Source organism: Vidua chalybeata, chromosome 3, assembly GCF_026979565.1.
Source record: "Vidua chalybeata isolate OUT-0048 chromosome 3, bVidCha1 merged haplotype, whole genome shotgun sequence".
Classification (NCBI taxonomy): domain Eukaryota; kingdom Metazoa; phylum Chordata; class Aves; order Passeriformes; family Viduidae; genus Vidua; species Vidua chalybeata.
The window spans coordinates 102,554,241-102,575,516 of record NC_071532.1 but is presented as its reverse complement, the minus strand read 5'-3'; positions in this window follow the sequence as shown (position 1 = coordinate 102,575,516).

The window sequence follows — 21,276 nt, the reverse complement described above, 5'->3', positions numbered from 1 at the left end:
GATGTGTCAAAGTAATAGTAGATCAATATTTATGTACTGGTAATTAAGGTATTCTCCCTACCCCCTCTCCTCCAATCCCAATAGCATAGCTATAGTTTATAGTCTGTCAGTATTTCCATTACAAAGTCCATTTTTCAGAGGTCAATAACTCAGCAATTTAAGACTACATCAGCTCAAAAGTAGATGTGCAAGTTGTCAGAGACTCTTAATTCACTTTTTATATCCATGGTGGAAGAAAATGTTGGTTTGGGCTTTTTTGTTTTGTTTTCTTAGGCTCTTTGGTAATGTATGAGATTTTGTTTCCTTTTTGAGCTACAACTTGGCTTTTACTCTGAAACTGAAATGTTGCAGCTAAATTGTAACTTACATGGACTAAACATTTCAAGATTTTTTAAAGTATAACTAAACATTCAAAACTTCCAGATAAAGAGCACAGCTAGCAAGCAGTCAGTGCAAATGGGTTTTGTCCCTTTTTAGACTGCAGAAAATGTTTGCTTTAGCTGTCATGGTAAATGGCATGCTATGAGTTTTCCAAGAAAAGCACATTAGGTACATGCAAGGCGATGGCAAATAAAAGGGCTCTGATTCTCAGCTTAGGCTGTTTGGTGCAATTCCATCCAAATGCTGGACTGGTGTCAGTCTGTGCCACTGGAAATTGTATTCCATGCAATAAACAGAAGTGAAAATGTTTCTGTCAAATTTTCAGCCACATCAGCTCTTTCTAGTTGCATTAGGAAGCCATGAAGTCATCAGCTCAAGTGGAAACACCATTGATTCCTAAGACACTTTACTGTAATGAAGATGCACTGTGTGTTGTTTTGCTTATTTGAAAGGATTTATTTTGCCCTGTCTGAAATGACATCTTGAACCAGTAGTATGGTTGCTTGGTTTTACTATGGGCTGGTTAAGGACTCTCTGAAAGTTGGTGTCCCTTGAATAAGTGCATCTTTTTATGCCAAAATATTTTTGAGCACAATGTGGAAACAAGGGACTATACCACAAAATCAGAAAGATGCAGTTTCCCTCCATTGAGAAAGAAAGAATTGAGAAAAACTTGTCTATAGTTTTATAATAAGTTTTCCAAGCAAGGACAACGTCTTTGATCATTTGAAGGACCCAGGTGAAGTACTTTTCCCACTAATGCATTCCACAGTATGACAGTGAAAGACAAACAGGCACAGACAACAAGAAAACTGACAGAAGAAATTAATGTGTCCTGTTACAAAATTGTCATCAACAGTTTCATGTTTATGTATGCTGTATTTGTGATTATAAAGATGATATCAGGCAACAACACACTACAGACTACATTGGAAATCACTAAAGTGCTTGTATTGCATTCACTATTGCTTCTGGAAAAACAAACCTGAAGAAAAAGCAACTCCTGGATAATTGAAAAACAAGAGTACCAAGTGTAAATAATCAGCCACTACATTTGCTCCCACTAGTTGCTAGGAACAAGTTCATATATTTAATTCAGAACCAGTGCATACTCAAGTCACAGCCATTCTTTCCAAAAATTATCTTGGTTGTAAAAACAATGGAAGTCTGGATTTTTTTTCCCAGCAAAGTTTAGCTGTTTTACTCTGCCAGTTTGCACATGCAGTCACCCAGAGGAAGGCCAGTGAGCATCAGAGGTTGTGTGCATCTGTTTCCTGAGCAACCTGAACACTTTCCACTCTGTGCTTCCTCTCTGCAGCAATGTGCTGCCATTCAAGGGCCACAGGACTTGAGGCAGCTGGCTCCCTTCCTCAAAGCCCATCTGCACATTTTGGCATAGAATATGTTAAAGCAGTATCAGCCAGCCTTGTCCTTTGGGATTTGCTGTAACTATAGAAGAAATGGAAATGCTGCAATGCCTGTGAGCTTTGTGCAGCACCGTGCAACACACAATGATTCATTACAGTTTACCAAACCTTTGAGAGCTCTGTGGCAAATGGACATTGTCACTGCCAGATGTGATTTAGCCTTCAGATGTTTTAATTTGAAAAGTGCTCTATGCATGTGTATTCCTGGTCCTCATAAAATTTAACTATAAATAATCAGGGATTAATTTTTTTTAAATGGCTTCAATTTTTTCAGCACTCTGTTGGAAAAATTCTTTAATGCTTTTAAAAATGTTTTCTTATACTACTGAGTCATCAAAGGAAAATGCTAATAAAATCAATGAATAATCATTTTTTTAAATGTTAATGGGAAAATATCCTAATTAGCTCAAGTACTATTACTCAAGTAATATCTGTCACTGTATAACAGAATGCAAGCTGTCAGATCAGAGTTCAGTTGCAAAATCCCAGTGAAGTGTCAGAGCAAATTTTCAAAACAGAAAATATTCCTTTTGTATTTTGACAGAGAAAGCATTGTGAGCAGGAAGTTCCATTCTAAATAGGATTTTATTAGTCTTTATAGTTCATATTCATGCTGTGCAGACTATATAATTGTGGAAAGTATGAGCCTCCTCTGAAACTTCTAAGAAAAACTATTTTCCACTTAGAATAAATTAATTTCAGTGACCATTAGTATCTGAAAATGAATGCATATAGTTTAGGGAATTGTTTAGCCTTTTCCTCTATCCAGTGTGTAGAAATGGAAATCCCAGTGTTCTTCATTTTAGCTGCATAATAACCTTCTTTATAAAAGAGTACATTTTTCTCCATCTGTAATGACTTCTTAAGTAACTAGAGAGCTTAGATCAGGTTCTTAACAGTAAGGAAGATAAAATTGGGCAAAATTAATCAGAGCATCTAATCACCTTGGTTTGCATTAACTTAATTCTTCTGATCACTAAAGAATAAACTGGAAAAAACTTGAAGAGCCAACATATTCCCCCCGTCCTTAGTTCCCTGACATAAAATAGTGGCCAACCTATAACTGCTTCCTCACTGTCATGCCACCTTCACCACTCATGCAGATTAATAACTGTACTTTTGCAGTTGAAAGCTGATTGTAGATGTCTAACAGCAACATCTCGGGTGTATACAACAGTTACAACTTGCCCACTCCAGTGATCACTTTGCCTGATAGGGCCAGGAAGCAGGATGTTACTCTAAATGTCTAAATCAACACAACATTAAATATAGTGACTATATATATATAAACCACCAGAAACTAATAAGAGTTTCTACTACCAAGGTTACAGAGCAATTAAATTTGTATCTTTAACATTAGGCTTAATCAGCAGAAAGAACATTTCCATTAATGTACAGATTCAGTGCTATGTGTCTTTTCTCCAAAAGAATTGACTTAAAGTCAGTTTTAAGGATATTGAATTATGCTGTTACCCAAACAAATGAAGTAAATTTGTGTTGCAAATTATTTATTTCAACACAAACTGTGTTTAAGATTTAAAAAATGTGTTTAAGATTTAAAAAATTCTTTAAAAAATTCTTTAAAAAACAAGGTCTCTGAGCATTGCCAAAGATGCTAAAAAAGTCAAAGAAAACAGAGCAATTAGATGGCAAAACTTCACCAATGTGCCTTTCCATCTTTCAGCAAGCTTTGGTTCAGTGATCTCATCAGTCAGAGGCAGCAACCTTAACATTGAATGGACATTTAAATTTACATTTCTATGTCAAGTCATGACATAGAAGATTCACCAAAGTTGTGCCAGAAGGTTGCTTTTTTGCACACAGAATTCCACTAGATTATTTGTTTTGGCAGTTTACAAAATATGCTAGTAGCAGTAAATGAGAGAGAGTTTGATACTAAAAACTGTGCCTGGGGCAAAGAATGCAAAGAGCTTGAATCCAGGGAGCATTTTCTGATTTATGAAATCTAAAACATGCCCCGGGAGAACATCCATTTCTGTAAATTCACATAAAATTTACTGTGGCTGTCCTAAACTATAGTATAGTTATAATATAGATTAAAATCTCCTCAGGCACTAGGAGGTTTGTACAAACATGGGTTCTGACCTTTGGGCTATTGGGAAAAAGAAAGAAAATGTTTATTCCAGATTTTTGAGATGAAGAGAGATGAAGGATTGCATTTTAGTACCCGAGCAATACCTAACAATAAGATTAAAGCTTACAAAACATTAAGAATTTCTGTATAAATCTGTCAGTACATTTTCAGCTCTAAATGTTTTGTCTCTTCAATATCAGTAGCCAAGATATGTTTTTTGTAGCAGACAAGACAAAGTTTGCAGTGTTTTTTGCAGTCAGATTGCAGGTACAAATTCTTGCTTTCATACTGACATGCGAAATCAGGGTCAAGATTTGGAGCCTTTTGTACTCAAATCTATAAATACACAGATCAAGACCTTTCCTCTATCAAGGATGTTACAAAACTCTCTGTTCTTCAGACACAAGTTGTACTTTCAGGCTACTGTAAGCAACAACATCCTTCAATTTAACTGTTTTCTATCTCTTCTGTGCTGTGCAAGAGCTGTCCTCTTATCTTGGAGCTCGCTGCTCCTTTAAAAACATAGGAAATGCAACATGTAGCACAACTCCCTTTTTCAAAATTATCAAGAATTGCAATCCATTAGTGCTGTGAATGCTATGTCACTTGCCCCCCGTATGGAAATATATGGAAACCTGTAATACAAATTGAAGTGAAAGAGCAGGAAGGTCCAAAAGAGAGCCATTGCCTTCCACATGACTGTTGTTGCTTCTTAAAATTTTGGTGAAAACTCCATTTTTATCCTCAACCCCACTGAATTGTTTGCAAGGTGTACAGTGACCACCACTTCTCATGCTGTTCACCATGTTCTTATTGGTGCCTTTTGTCCTGGGGATGGTTTCCTACACCTCTCAAAGTTCTGACTGTCAGCACTGTGATGAGGACAGTACTTTTGTTATCCGATTCTACCTAGAACAGCAGGGTCCTGAGTCCTGTTCTGGCTCTACAAAATTACAGACACAATGCTAAAACTTTTTCCAGCTGTAACTGGAAGGCAGAGAACCTGCAGAGAAAACCTAGTGACACAGAACAAACCAAGATCTGTACTTTCAGCCCTCACTTCTCTCATGTGTGTGTCAGCTGCACATCAAATCCTGTGCATGGACTCCCTAAGCCTGTGAGATGCCTTCCTCCTTCCTCTGCACAGAACTGAGCAGCAGGCACTGAGAAATGTTCATCTGCTTTTGCACATCTACCTGGTATATTGTCAGACTTATCCCAGAAGGAATTCATATTACACACATTTTTATGGCACTGCTCAGTGCTTCAAGCTTCATTTACATTTGTGAAAATGTCCTGTGACTTCAATTCAGGTGTGAGGCTCTTCCAGTTTTGTTCCCTTTGCAAGAGTATAAATGACAATGCAATAAGCAGGATATCTGCTTTAAAGATGCAGAGTAGATGCAGAGTGCAAGGTTTACTGAAAAAATCAGCACCCCTGCCTCTAACTGACTAGATTAATATATATAAAAAGTATATAATCTATTTTTTACTTAAAATTTTTACTTCCTTTTCACTGTAACAGAATTCTTTCACAGATTTATCTAACACTGATGATGATAATACTGGTTCCTGTTCTACTGCAGATCTGTTTTAAATAGTAAATGGTTGCTCTTCAAAAACAAAACAGAACCAGAAAACCTAAACAAACAAAAAAGGCAGTAGATTTCCTTGAACATCTGGAGGAAAAAGGCTTTTGTAGTAATAATTATGTATGTCTTTATATTTGCATAATGTTTTGTAACTGTACAATACTTAGCACATTAATAAAACAGCAATATAGTAATAATAAAGAATCTGGAAAAATCAATGTGAACCAAAGCTCAATTAAAAAATAAACTTTCATTAAAAATGTGCCTGCTGAAAACATACAGGGAGATGGGATCAAGGCTGAAAATGTAGCCACTTCAATTATTTCAAATGGACTTGCTAATGAAGGGCACATACTTTAAATTATTACTTCATGTCGTGCAAGTTATTGTGAAAGTCATCTAGCACAAGAATTTGTGTTTAATACTTGCATCATATTTTCCTAGAATAATCTTCTGGCTTTGTGGCTTATCACATATTGTGTTTTTGCCTTTCTGCCATTGAGACATGGCTAGACTAGAATAAATATTTTTCAGGTATCATTTCTTGTTTTCAAAATGTACAAATCTGTGTTTGTGAGTCATAAGAAGCTACAAAATATGCATTTTTTTCAAATTAGCTATGAATAATAGAGTAGAAGATCTGGAACTCTGTGTTAGTTTTGTGTTCCTTCATTTGAAGTCATTAATAATGATAGCAGTTTTTCTCTTAATGATTATGATTTTTTTTTTTGTGGCTTACCATGCTGATTATATGGTCCTTGTCTTTTTTTTTTTTTTTTTTCTAGACCTTTTATTCTTCATTTAAAATTCTGGTATTTTTTAATCAAACTGAAAGCACTATTGCAGGTTTTTTCTCTGAACCTTCCTCCCCAGAGTACATATCCAGTACTCACTGTCAAAAACCAATATCCACTGAAATCAATGAAAATCTGCAATGAAATCTGCAGATTTCCAAGACCTTTTTTACCTCACAAAGCCAGGCACACTTTTGATGTTGAATAATAAAGGACAGTCACAGAGTGTGATCTTAGCCATGTGGGAATCGATGGCAACTTTCAGTAGTCTCCAGTTCATGCTGGATTTCAGAAACAGTATTTGTCTCTCTTTACTTAACACAGGTGCTGCATTTCAAACACCTAAGAACACTGAATGGTCTTCAAAATATAGATTAAATACCTGGCTTTGCTCAAGGTCAGATCAGAGTTATATTGCCACAAATACTTGACTGAAGATAGAGTCTGCAGGTCTGCTGCGCAATCAGTGCTGGGGATTCTGGATGGAAAGTGGAGCTATGCTCATGGCTTTCCACAGACAGTATAGTTCACAGAGGGGGAGACAGCAGTGTCAAGGAAGAAGAGAACTGGAGACAGTTATTAAAGGAGGTCACTTATTGTGACTTTAACACCCATTTTTTACTAAAACAGACCAAACCACTTCATATGTAGCTCTGGTCAATAAGATATTCTATGATATTTAGTAGCTGAGAACTTCATACATCTTTCAGGAAAAAGAATATGTATTTATCTATATTGGTTTAATATGTAGCTGCAAAACATCCCAGTCTTGAGTTGAGTCTGTGGTTACTCCTGCAGCAGAGATATCCCACTCTAATCATAATTACTGCGCCACTGACAGCAGATGAATGCAGAACTACAAGGTTCAGTTCCTTGTTGATTACCAACCAGGCTTTCATTTCATTGCTTCCTCTTCTAGAAAATACTGAGATGCACAACCAGAATGTTATTCTGCAGTGAATAGGCAGATTTATTATGCAGGGTGTGAATGTACTTTAGATTTTTGCTCAGCAAAAATCCTTTAGGGCTATACAACTGGATACTAGGGAAAATGCATAGTCAGCTCTTATGAAACAGCCTGGGGTATATTTGCAAACTTACAGTTACATTTCGCAAGTACTTTGCAGCTGTTAAAAACAAATATGTTATTATGATCATTCAAAAATTGTCAGCTGCATTAGAGTATTACCTTTGTGTACTTTGATTCAATGTTTAAAAATGCCATTTTTGGCAACTTGTCTTCCCCCACACACACACAGAAACATTACATTTTGAGAGAAATACTAATGCCTTAGATAACTTTATCTACAGAAGATCATGGTTACTGTGGTAGATATACTCTAAAAAGACTAACTGAGGGTAACAGGGGACCCTGAGTATCTACTCAGGTTTCTAAGCTGTCTCAAAACACGCATCACTTCATTTTTACTTCAATTACTATGAGTTCACACCAGAGTAAAAGCAGTTCAGATATGCCTGTACATAGGCACATCCACAGCGCTGGCTGCAGCACAGACTCATGCTGAGCACTGTATTAGAACATCTACGTGTTCATCTTTGAACCTGACATGATAGCTGGTTCTGCTCATGGCAGTGGGGAGTGCCTCTGGACTGCAATGTTGCCAGTGTCTGCAAACAAATTCTATTTAATCACACCTGAAGGTTAAGTACAGAATTTTACTGATGCCAAGTAAACTATAACTTTTCTAGTAAATAAGAAGTCTGTTTCTCCTTATTTTCTAGCCATACTTTTGAATAATTGACCCTTTCCAACTAGATGGACCGGCCTAGAGGGGAAAACACAGTCAATCAAATTAGTCAAAAAACAGCTTAGAACTCAAATGAGATCTTTATTAAAATTGTCCCTCAGAACCTGTTGTCACAAGAAAGACTGTTCTTTGATGTAAGTGAATCAAATGTTTGGTCCAAGACTAAATCTAGATTGTACAGAATCAATTTTTTTTTTGCTACCTTCCCTACTCCCAAGTAGAATATTTATTGAACCTGCTTTTAAATTTCTTTTAGTACAGTTTACTGTCAGTCATTTTAGGTTCTGCAGTCCTGTTGGGTGTATGTTCTTAAATATTTTATACAGTGCTGCATTTTGAATACCATTCAAATTTAGTCAATCATGTACATTAGGAAGAGTATTGTCTTGTCTTTAAAATTCCAAGAATCTTGACAAAACTTGACATTTTGAATCTTTGCAATAAAACCTTCCTAAGGTGATGGCATTTGAAAAATGTGTGTGAGCTTGAAGCTGACAATATATTCCTGAGCTTGAGCCAGCCACAATCATGTGTATGCTTTAATGTCAATCATCTGCTGCTTCCCTTGACCTTTAGGAACAGCTTCCATGTGAACTGGAGTTCTCTATCCTTCCTTTGGTGGAGCTTCCTAGCAGCAAATCTGCTCACCCACAGCTACATTGCCAATGCACAAGGATGACCCATCACAGTCATTGATGGCATTATCCCTTCAGGTAAGAAACAAACCAGAAGCTATAAACTGCTTGTTAAATTATGAAAAAATGTTGTTAAATGCATAAAAGCACATGTAGTTAAATAAATTATAACTTGTAATCAATTTGTCTGAGAGCAAAATGGCAAATCAAGGATTGAAGATTATTTGAAACCACTCACAGAACAATTACTCTGCACTAGAAGCACTGAACAAAGGAAATTATTGGGATGTTTCCTGTAAGAATTCTCAGCCACTGCATTGCAGGAACAACTTGGAGTATCGCTAACACATAACAGCCTCTAAGGCTTCCACAAATGAAATCTTGTAAAAGGCTACTATCATTAATCATTAGTTGTAATGTGCTATCAAGCAATTTAACCTACAGAATCAGCCCACTGTAGCAACCACAGTATAGTTCAATCTCTGTAACAATGCATATTCAATTATCTAGCTCATCTTCTTCTGTCTTCATTATAATTGATAGTCACAAATTGCTTAACTGAAGCTCTCCATTAAAAAAAAAAAAAAAAAAATCTGGCATGTGATCATTCCTATGTGTAGGGCATATTAAAAGGTCAATATGCAAACTGTATTTTTCACATCAGCTTTGGTCTTGTAATTGTTTTTAGTGCACTGCCTTAGGACAAGTCTGCATACTTCACTCCCTACCAAAAGTGGCAAATGTGCAGATGTCTACAAAGATGTCTGGGGTACTACACTAACCAGTCCCAGAGTGTGGGTGCAGTCATTGGAGCTGGCTGCCAACACCACATTTTTGGACCAGCCTCAGTGTCTCTCTGGCCAGGACTGCCTATTTTTTCCTCAAGCCGTGCTTGGGAACAGATCAGGGTTAACATGCACCAGGAACAATTTCCACAGACAGTTGGCATTCAATAGCCCTGTTTTGTACCCTTAGCATGTCCAGACCTGCTGCAAAGCGAGTCCTGGTATTATTTGCTGAACTGGTTCATAGAGATGTAGCTGTGATACATCTGTACAAAGCCGATGGTTCCAGGAGCAAGGTCAGTACTTTACTGTTCTGGTTTGAAAGCAAAACCAGCAAGAGACTCCAAGTCAGAAATATAATTTATTGGGAAAAGGGAAAAGAAACAAAATACATGCAATAATACGAAAGGAAAACCACTGACAGAGTCAGAATACAACCTGACACCCCCTTTGGCCAGTGTGTTAGTAGCAGTCTAAGTTGGAGTGGCTGCAGCCCTCTTGGAGTGGCAGATATGGTTCTGTTGGGGCAGTGGTCCTGTAGAAAAGGTGTAGTCAGTCCAGTGGAAAAACTCCAGCTGTGTCCTTTTGGAAGCCTGTGGAAAGGCTGGCTTGCTCTGCCCAAAATCCCAGAATATATCTAGGTGGGAATGCTTAGCTCCTCCCCCTGGGCAGAGCAGCTCACAGTGGGCTGATGCCATTCTGAGTCATGGGTGGGTCCTTGATCACCTGTTAAACAGAAAGGGCTCCTGGAGGAAGTTATCTCTGAGTCGTGTGGCAGACATTGATGGACCCATCAACAGGAGATAAGGAAAACTGCCCAGAAGACAACTGCTACACAGATGGCAATAGAAAACCTCCTGCTTTCCAATATCGGACATTTATAACGTAGGTGTGTTACTGTGGGCCTGACTTCACCATATGATTCAGATTTTATAGCAGTGATTAGACTATCTGAAGGTAAGCCTGGGATTTCCACTTCTGGGCAGCACTACTCTAGATAACCTCTTGAAGTACCAGCTCACTACCAATGCATGTGAAATTGACTACTCTGGTTTCATGGATCTTCTACATTTCCAACAACACATAGAATCATTAAGCTGGAAAAGACTTCCAAGATTACTGAGTAATGTTTTCAGGGGGAAATTTGCTTCCCTTGTCCTGATGGCCACACTATTCCTGACCCAGGCCAGGATGCCATTGGCTTTCCTGGCCACCAGGGCACAATCCTGGCTCATATTGAGGTGAGTATTGACCAACACCTGAGGTCCTTTTCTGCTGGAGAGCTTTCCAGCCACTCTGACCCAGACTGTAGCACTGCAAGGGGTTGCTGTGACCCAGAGGCAAGACTTGACAATTTGTCTTGCTGAATTAAATAATAGAGGGCATCTATCATTCTGTTATCACTGAAGATAACATCCAACTGAGAACCCATGAACACCAATAATTTAGGGATGCCTAAAGAGAGAGTATAAAATAAGAGCATGGAGCATTTTCTTCCCCTTGGTATTTCCTTTTCAGCTTCTAGCCAACAACAATTTAGGAATTTCTTGACCTGAAAATCCCACTCAGACTTTTTTTTTCTTATTTTCTGTTCTGAGTTTATTTAAAGTCTTTCTACAATTTATTATACTTTCAGTTTCAAAAAAATCCCACGTCAATCCTATACAATTCAATCCTCCATTGTGTGAAAAGTGTGTAAGGGATGAATGACTAGGTTACACAAAAGGACTGGAAAATAAATAATGCATTCAATTTTGGTATTTCAGAAACATTTTTTAGTGCTGTGATATTTTTAAAAAATAAATAGATGAGCAGAACTTTTGAACTATGTACCTTGACTGTTAGAGCATTCAGACCCCTTTATGCTCTGAATACTCAGACTTAAGGACATGGCAAAATTTGTCTTTCATTTTTTTTACCTTTATAAACTTATAACAACGTTACTATCTTCAATGTGTCAGGAAAATATACTGTTTATACCGGCAGTGTAAATGTTATCATGTAGTTCCATCTGTTAATTCCAATCTTTGATGATATTCTTATGAAGAATTTCCCTTTGGGAAATGTGCTGTATGCATTTAATTTGGTTTTTATGGAATGTTTTTGAATATTGAAAGACATGTGTTTTCTTTTTTATAATCCAATAAGAAGAAAACAATGTATTCATGACTTGTTTGTTAATCAGTTATAAGAAGAGAGAATTTTATGTTTGCATAATTTGCTGATTTGTAAACTTTTTTTCTCCCCTATCCTGTTTATGTGGTAGCATTTTGCAGAAAGAAATAGACTGAAAAAAATAAATCAAAATGTAGTTGAAATAGGTAGCAAGTTTATTTTTATTTTTTGTCTACTGCAATGAAAAAGGTTATGTTGGGAAAATCAACTCTCAGAATAGTCTTTAAATCACAAGAATGTCACTGGACATCAAAAGTTGCAAGATATGCTTTCTGATGTGTTGAAAGGAAGTTTGTAGGATTTGGGCTGGTGAATTTTCTTCTGGGTTAGATGGAGCTTAACAGAGACCTCTCCAGAAACTGTGCATACTTATTTCCTGGACCGTTATTCCCAGTAATAACAATATGGCTTTGCTTGATGAAAACCTGAGCATAGATATTAAGTGACCTGTTCTGAAGAGGTAGCTTCACCAGAGTTTATCCTTTCCTGGCACACAAACCAAATTAGTTTGATATCTCTGGGGGAAAGCAGGGCAAGGTGGGCAGAAAGTGTCTAAGACAGGTGAGATGAGTTACTTTCTGAACTAGTACAATTTTTTTTATTGAAGATAACGAGATCTTAGCTGACTGGACAAACAGACTTTGTAAACAAAATGGTGGAGGGACTGCCTTTGGCAGTGAACCAACCAGATGTGATTGGTTTGTATCCATATCACTAAACCCTCCTACCTTCTCAATGGGTTGGCTGTACTGGCTACATTACCTCAGACCATCCTAAACCCCAGACCATGCAAGATCTCTGGGCATGGACAAGACACTCAGCAACCCTCTTTGACCAGTAAATTAGACCAGATAATCCCCAGAGGCACCTTTCATCCCAAATCATTCTACATGCCTATGATTGTTTGGAAGACAACTACATCACATGGACTACACACCTGCCAGTGTGTAATAGCTTAACACAAGGGGTCACATTGCATCAGCCTCGGGCTCTCTGGCTGCTGTAGGTCAAACTATGGGCTACATATACAACAGGGAAACAAGAATTAAAAAATAAAAGCTTGATCTTTTCTTGGCTGTACTTCTGATTTAAGTAAATACTATTTTCTGATCAAATCTGTTGTTCTGAAATTTTTGAACATCCCTAGTAAAAGGAGAAATTTCCTTATTCCTTGGTTTTGTGACCATTTCCCTGACAAATGGGGAAGATGTGACTCAGACTTCTAAGGTATAACTGGCAAAATATTATTATTATTAATAAAAATATTTTATTACATTATATATATTTTATTTATAAAAATTATTATTATTAATAAAAAAATCTGTTTATGTACATACTCCTGGAAGTTCAGCTTACTATTGTAGCACTAATATTGCAGCGCTGAGACTCGTACTATGTTATGTGGTTGTATAGCTACATCTGGCAGTATTTTGTCTTACACAAAGGAAAAAAATAGGTGAGAGAAAGTCATGAAAGTATCATACATCCAATTACGTGAGTCTGAAGGTACAAACTTCATCCATCTTGATCTCATCCAAGACAGCTTGAAGTTCAAAGTTTAATCAAATATAGGGGGAGGAGTAACTGTCTTTACAATTGTAGAAGACTCACAGAGGCAACCATTGACTTAAAATCTGGTTGGAAATGCAGTGCAATAAAAATACATTGTGTTCTACAGAGTTTGGATATGACAAAAATCATGTTGCCACTCAAAATAATTTCCCCCTGAAGTTTTAAGTGTAATTTCAACACATGTGGCTGTATTCAGTGTATCCAGCCTGATAATGTTTTGATAGCAGCACGTCCACGCCAGGGTAGATATGCAAGATCCACAGCAGGTCCTCAGAACTTGACACAGAGTTTTACAGCACATGGTGGCTGTGGTTCTTCACAACTGAACTGAGTAATGAGGGCTGCCCATGTGAGCACAGCTGGCACCACTCCAGACATCCCTTTTATTTTTGGTAGTAGAACAATGTGACTTAAAATAAAGCTCCTCAGCACACCCAGCCAGAGATGGAACTCACACATTCCTACCAAATGGAAAGCAATGCAGTAGTGAGATGTATAGTGTTTATTTGAGCTTGATATCAGTACAGGAAGGTATGAGGAAAAAGAGGGTGCTAAGACAGAGTTTCAGATGAGTATGGGATTTGTTCAGAGAAAAAGAATAAAGTGTAAAGATGATCATAGGCTATCTTGCTCATTTTAATTATTTTTAAAATATTGCTTTCCTTGATATGAACTGCAATTTTTATCTGCTGGCTACTGCCACAGATAATGTGGATTTTAAAAGTAATTTATTAATATGAGCCTGAATAAGTATAGTTTTTAGAGCATTCAGGAACTTTGGGTATTTAATCAAACCTTTTCTGAAAAACATAGAGCCACCAAGATGGTCAGGGGGCTAAGCAGTTGGCCTGTTGAGGGGAGGCTGATGGAACTGATCTTATTCAGTTTGAAGAAGAGATGTCTTTGGGAGACATAACAGCAAATTATCAGGAACTTGGAGATGGTTATGGAGCCAGACTGCTCACAGTGTTGTATGGCAAGAGACTGAGGCAATACCTCAGGAGCTGAATCAGGAAAGGATTAATAAGGAAAAAAAATCCCACTAGGACAGTCAAGCATTGGTACTAATAAGGTTATGGCATCTTTGGAGATTTTTAAGATGTGGATGAATAAATACCTGAAGAATGCAGTCTGACCCTATAGCTGACCGTGCTTTCAGCAGAAGGTTGGAATAGAGACCTCCAGAAGGTCCTCCCAAACTGAACTATCCCATGTTGCTATGATCTTGAACATCAATTTCCACAAAAGTGTATTATAAACCAGGAAAGTCTAAGAAATTATTTTAATATTCTTGGCATTATGAGCTCAAAACCATATACTTTTTAAAGAAATTAAAATTCTAAGTGCTTTCCCACTTTCCGCAGAAAATATCTTACATTAATTTTTCCCAAGTAATATCTTAGCAGCTGAAATTATTTCCCTACTAAGAACATCCTGAAAAATCCATGGCACATCACTTTATTAGACAATTGGATATGCTTTCCATTACTTAGCACTTTGCTATATCACACCTTAAGAAAATCCTTGATTGTCTCATGTGGATAATTTTAAAGAGAAGTAATTTTAAGGAGAAGAAATTTATTCAAATGAGTTGATATCAATTTCACTAACTAGATCTAAAAATAATTTCATAAAGAATGAAAAAATATCCTGAAAAACCCAACCTTGCAGCTGGAGTCTATGTGCATTTTGGTTGGTGAGTTTTTGTTTTAAATGAGTGTTCTTTTATGAAGCATTAAAACAGCTTTGAACAGTTTTAGGATAGAATCATTCCTATTGAATCACATAATCTTTAATTTATAAAACCTGGAGATAACTTTTAAGTCTGCTGCACATACAGAGCAAATGCGTCAGCAACTGCTTTATTTTCTCTCCATTAAAACACAGTTAGGAAAATATTCTTTGACATAAAGAAAGCAAAAAATACAGACTGAGGTGGGGGAAAGGATGATTGGGGTCCAAACATAACAAAAGTCTCAAGAGGGTAACCTTACTAGAAAAAATAATGCAGCAGTAACTCAGCTAAACAATAGAAAAATGAAAATATGAGTTGCAAATTAAAAGAAATCTCAGGAGTGGGTGGAGAGGAAAAGCAATCAATATTTTTTATTTTACTCTTCTGATACAGGAATAGAAAAGCTGTGTGAAATAAATAACCATGTTGCTTGTACTTGGGGAAAAAAAAAGTTGCAATGCTTACATATAGGATAAAACTTTGGCTTTTTGTCAATAGTGCCCAACAGCAGAGAAGTCCCAGGACACAGCAAGTCTGCAGCTTACCCAAAGCTTCTTCCCAGTCTACAGCAATTTGTAACTCAGGGAATTCCTGAGCCAGAAAGTCTGCTTTCTGTACCAATACATCCAATAAATTTCATAGGATTTTCAAGATTTTTAATGAACCCATGTAAAACTTGGCATCTTTAGTACCCCATTGGAAGGAATTAGCAACTAAACTATACACCATATGAAATAGTGCCTACTTTTGTTGGTTTTGAACCCATCATCTGCTGGAAACAGCTGAATCTACTAAGCCTTTCTTAATTTTCTGCATGACACTCAGTATCTATAAACCTGAAGAGATTTTTATTATGTGCTGCCATTATCTCGGACTCCCCCAGACAACCTCTTTTCACTCTCAGTCTATGGTTTTTGTCATCTTTATGATCCTCTCTGGGCTTTTTTCATATAGACTTTCTGAGACAAGAAAACCAGATTATGTGTAGTATTTAAGATGTGATAATGCAATGTATTTTTATAGTGATAAAAGTTGCTGGCTTCTTCTCTATTCCTTTTCTAAAATACCTACTGATCAATTTGCTTGGCTGAATCTTAATGATCATTAATCTGATGTTTTCACAAAGTTGTTATTAAGGTCGATATTTTCTCTTAGTACCAACATTCAACTTAAAGACTACCACTGTGAATGTTTAAAAAAAAAAAATCCTTAATTTTTTACAGATGATCAGCTTTTCCATTGACCTTGCTTTCACTTTTCCTCTCTTATGATGGCTGCTCAATAGAGGGAAATATAAAGCAATGAAGAAATTTCTTTATTCTGGGTTTAATCTCCGGGTGCATTGGTGAGATATATTCTTCAGAGCTGTACAAGTAATATACAGGCAAAGTTAACAATGAAGTGCTAAACCAAATTGATTAACAGCTGCAAGATTTGAAAGCTGAATGAAAGACCTCAAAAAGTTCCAAGGTAAGAAAAACAAAACCTTACTTTAATCTGCTATTATCAGGGAGTATTGAAGGATGGAAAATGCTGTGCTTGTCCTTAAGAACTGCTTTGGCAACAATCCAGAACTATAAACTAGTAACTTGTACTTCAGCATTGGGCAAATTGAAGGGGAAATGGAAATTAAGTTTGAGACTACCTAGATGAACTAGATGATGCTGGCAACCTTCCATTACTCTCTATAAAGGAAACTCATACCTCTCTTTTTTATTTTTTCATTATTTAATTTTTATTTCTTCAAGCAAACTAGAAAAATTAATTAAAATAAAACCTGATTATAGGAATTATAAGCCTTTAAAATTTTACAATATAGAATTTTATTCTATAGAATTTTCTAGAAATCTATAATTTTATTCTATTCATGGCATTAAGAAATTGCTCAGTTTTACCAGAATTAATAAAAGGTTTAAAATGTAGAAAGAGTTATATGAGAGGCAATAAAAACCAGATTTGTGTTGGCTTTTACCTAACTTTTGCAAATTAAGCTTAGACTTTAATTTAGCAGTTCCTCTCCAGTCAACAGAGCCAAATACGTACATTTAGATAATGGTTTATCATACCCTAACCCAAATATCTGATAGGTCAGAGGAATTGCTCTTTGTAAATATGTCTCTCACATGGATGGTAGATAGAGTTCGAAGGAGTTATTGAGATTAGTAAACTAAATTTTATATAGTCAAATTCAGTGAGATGAATGCCTCTCTCTACAGACACCCAGGGAAGCCATTGTGCAGTACCACTGGCATTGCACAAAACTCACATTGTGTTGGCCTCAAATACTGGGTAGAGTCACTGATCTTCTGTTTGTGTTAAACCTACACAAGCCCACAAAAGCCGTCTTGTGTGAGAGGTATGGTTACGAAATGGAACAGATTTAGTTCTTCAAATGGAGATTTGATAACTGGATCCACATAACTTTGGCATTTCTGACTAACAAGGCATCCTTTCTGAGACAGGTTGTCCTCAGTCTTGTGTGACAGAAAAAAAAAATCAAGAGGAAAAAAATATCCATCCTGAGCTTTGTGACCTTTAAGGGACTTCAGGGGTTTATGCCATCAGCATATTCTCTGCCTCAATGAGTTATACACTCACCTGTACTGCGATGCCAGGTATATTTCTGTTCAGTTGCTAATTCAGTTTAGGAATTATATAACAAAATCAATGCTCCCATTACTTGTAATGTGAGTTATTGACTTTTCCTTTACTTCAGAGGATGCAAGTAAAAGAATTTCCCCATTGTAAAGCAGGGGGGAAAAAAAGCAAACAAGATTAGAAAGGTGTAGAAGGAGCAATACTGGTTCAGTGCTGTGCTCTACTTGGAATGCAGTTTCTGGTTCAAGTAACCTGGTCAAGTGGAAAGTTTCCTGTCCGTGGCAGGGAAGTTGAAACTAGATGATCTTTAAGGTCTCTTCTAACACAAATCATTCTATGATTCTATGAAAACCATCAGCAAACCTTATCACCAAGCTGTCTTTTGTGTTGCTTGCAAAGATCTTGTAAATTTGGTCTCTTCACATCATTTGATTTATATGTAGCATGTTTATGTGGTACCTATTCATTTAGTCTGATTTTATTAGTGTTCCTGTTTTTCTTATTTAAGAGTAACAACTAAAGATCCCCCTATTATCAAAGATTTCTTGAATTTGGTCTAAGTAGAATACAGAAACACCATTAGTCTGAGACCAGGAGAGAGCCAAATGTTTGAGACATGAATAATATCTGCCTACATGCACAAGTGTCTCCATCTGCAGCCTCACTGCTTAGTGCCATGAGGAACATCGAACCTCAAGTGACCACTCTTTGCAGGGCCACTTTCAAAGCCCTGCTCTGAAGAAGCCAAAGCAGGCAATTCAGCCCATACTGTCTGCATTCACCTCTCCCAAGGCAGAATAAAGGCTGGGAATTTGTAGACTCTTGAAGAGCTGTTTAATGTCAAACACCTAAGTATACTTTGGAGTTTAGATGCCATTTTTTTTTTTTTTTTTTTTTTTTTGCTAATGTACACCTTAAGATGAGCTGTGGGCATCTTTCCCCTTGCTTTTTCTCCCTATAGGCCTTTGAAATTTGTAGAGTTGCACAGATTTTGAAGAGGAACAGGATATGCCTTCCCCATCCTGTGCCATTTTGAGGTCATTCCATAATTCACAACGTACCTAACTCAAATTTGTGAATAGTACCAAAGTCTAGAAGACAATGAAAATTTCAGATTCAATCTTCATCTGTTTTCTACTGTGTTGTTTCATTGACCTTCTGGATATTTGTGCACCTAAAGCTGCCCCAAGCTCCCTGGTGAACACACAGCAAACTGAACTGAGTGAAAGCATTTTGAGAGCTATCTACATAAAAGCTGGCTACTTGGCAAAATACAATTCAGGTCCTTTCTGATTTGAGTATTCAGAAAAGAGGCGGGTATAAACCATCTTTAGATAGTTACTATATACATAGTCAGGAGTTCACACTGACAGGGTTATTAATATTCCTAAAAAAGTCTTTCACTATTATTGATAGGAGAATAGAAGAGTTCCTCCAGGGCCTTTTGTCAACAAGCCAGATGGCAATGACTTGCTTAGAGTTGTAAATTTCTTAAACAGAAGTTGAAAACAAAAATTGTTATCAGCAAATAAGGCTTTGTTACCACAAAGTCTTTAGAGTTCCAAAAAAAAAAAAAAAAAATCCTAACTATAGTGTTAGTTATCAAGTGCTTTTTGCTGTGTTATTCAATTTTAAATTGAATTATCCATAACTAAATGCTTGCCTAGCTCTTGTCAATGAGAATCATATTATGTGAAGGGGTTGGAATGGACCTTAAGGATCATCTAGTTCCCGACCTGTCATGCCATGGGCGTGGACATCTCCTGTTATACCAGGTTGCTCAAGGTCTCATCCACCCTGGCTCTGAACACTGCTAGGATTGGGGCACCCACAGTGTCCTAGGGCAACCTGTTGCAGTGTCTCCCACCCTCACAGTAAAAATTCTTCCTAATATCTAACTCAAATTTCCCCTCTTGCAATTTGTACCCATTACTCCTTCTACCACTACAGTTCCTACAGTTCCTCTCTGGACACAGAGTCCCTCTCTGGTTTCCTTGTAGGCACCTGCAGGTACTGGAAGGTGCTATAAGGTCTCCTCACAGCCTTCTCTTCTCCAGGCAGAACAATGAGGACTGAATCTTCCCTAAGCCGATGATTTATTTTTACCATTAGCCCAGAACAAATGAAAAAATCATGACTGAAAACCATTACTGATAAGGTCTGTGAAATGGAGATGTAAATAATAGGCAGAATTACTCTTTCATGGTCTATTTTCCAAAAAGCCAAGTATAAAGTTGTATATGATGGCACAATTTAGACTTTGTCTAGAACGTGCGTTTCTCTTGTTAAGACCTGGGTGAGCCAACAATGGGTGCAAAAAGCTAATGCACATTTGCAAGTATATGCAGGAGAATATGAAGTGGAACTAGCAAGTCTAACTCTAAAGTTTGGAGACTGACACATCCCTGATTGAAGTATTTGTTCTACATCTTGTATCTGCAATTCAAGCAGGAAGTTGAGAAATCTGAGAAGGTTCAGGAATGAGTCATTCATATACATGAATAATGAGAAATTTAGCATCATTGACATGTAAAAGTTCCAAGAAAAGAAACAGAAATATGATTACTGAGAAGGCACCTGTCCAGAAAATACCTGCAAAATCTGGTAAAGGTGTTCAGCTGAAGCTGTGTAAATTCAGGCATGATAATTTAGTGAGGCTATTTAACAAAGTCCACAGGACACATGGAGGACTTATTTTACTGGAAATTAAGTTAAATCTGGATGTGGTTTTCTAAATATATTCCATTTCAATCTCAGTTATTTGGGGAATTTTTTTTCTGAAAGTATTATGGAGAATGTGAGAGATGATAATTAATATATTTCCCTTTCTGTGAACAATCCTACTCTTCTGGAGCAGGAATAGGAATGTAGTCAAAGAGAATTAAAATAGATCTGATGGCACAGAAACAAATTAGGTTTTTAAAAATCTCTCCTTTCTCTTCACATGACTTAAGTAAGCAAGATATAGATCCTTGTAGAAATCGTCTGCCAGGTTGTTTTAAAGGCTCACTTATTTTCAAACTGAATTGTGCTCTACATATTTGATCCCAGGTGTCTCACACCCACAGAGTGCCCCTCTGAACAGCTGCTGAACCACGGTTAATGTGACTTTCCCTTCCAAGAAGTACAGACAGTGCTGGAATAGGAAAGAAAGATTACAGAGCTCCAGGGTTAAATGCTTATATAGCCTCTGATAGCCTTCCTAACAAAAGCAGAAAAGCAGAGACTGGTGGAGAAAAGTCTCAAAAGAGGACACTTCCCTGTTCTGACATTTCATATAAATAAGGAAATGGGAAAACTTGGCTGAACCTCTGCTTCAACTGCCCACAGCAATGTTTTTAAGATTTCCAGCTACCAGGAGATCACTGGCAAGCACCAGCAGGCTGGACACGCTGTATGGTGAGTTGCATTTGCTCTCAGGATACAAATGGCATCAGCCTGAGAGTTATGGATCTGCTGCTGTGGGGCTTTCACTCAAACAGAGGTTCATAAGGACTTAATGTCCTTAAGGAAATGTTTAAGGAGTTTTCTAGCCCTCCTCTGGTACAAGAGGCATTGGCTACCTCCTCTGTGCTCTGTCAAGTCCTACCATCTTGGTGGAATTCTTTTCCACTAGGAAATCTCCTGCCTTCTTTGAAATCTAGGAAGGTATGGTGGACTTCAGCCCTGATACTTTGCCTGAGTAAAATTTATTTTCATCACGAACTTTCCTAACTGA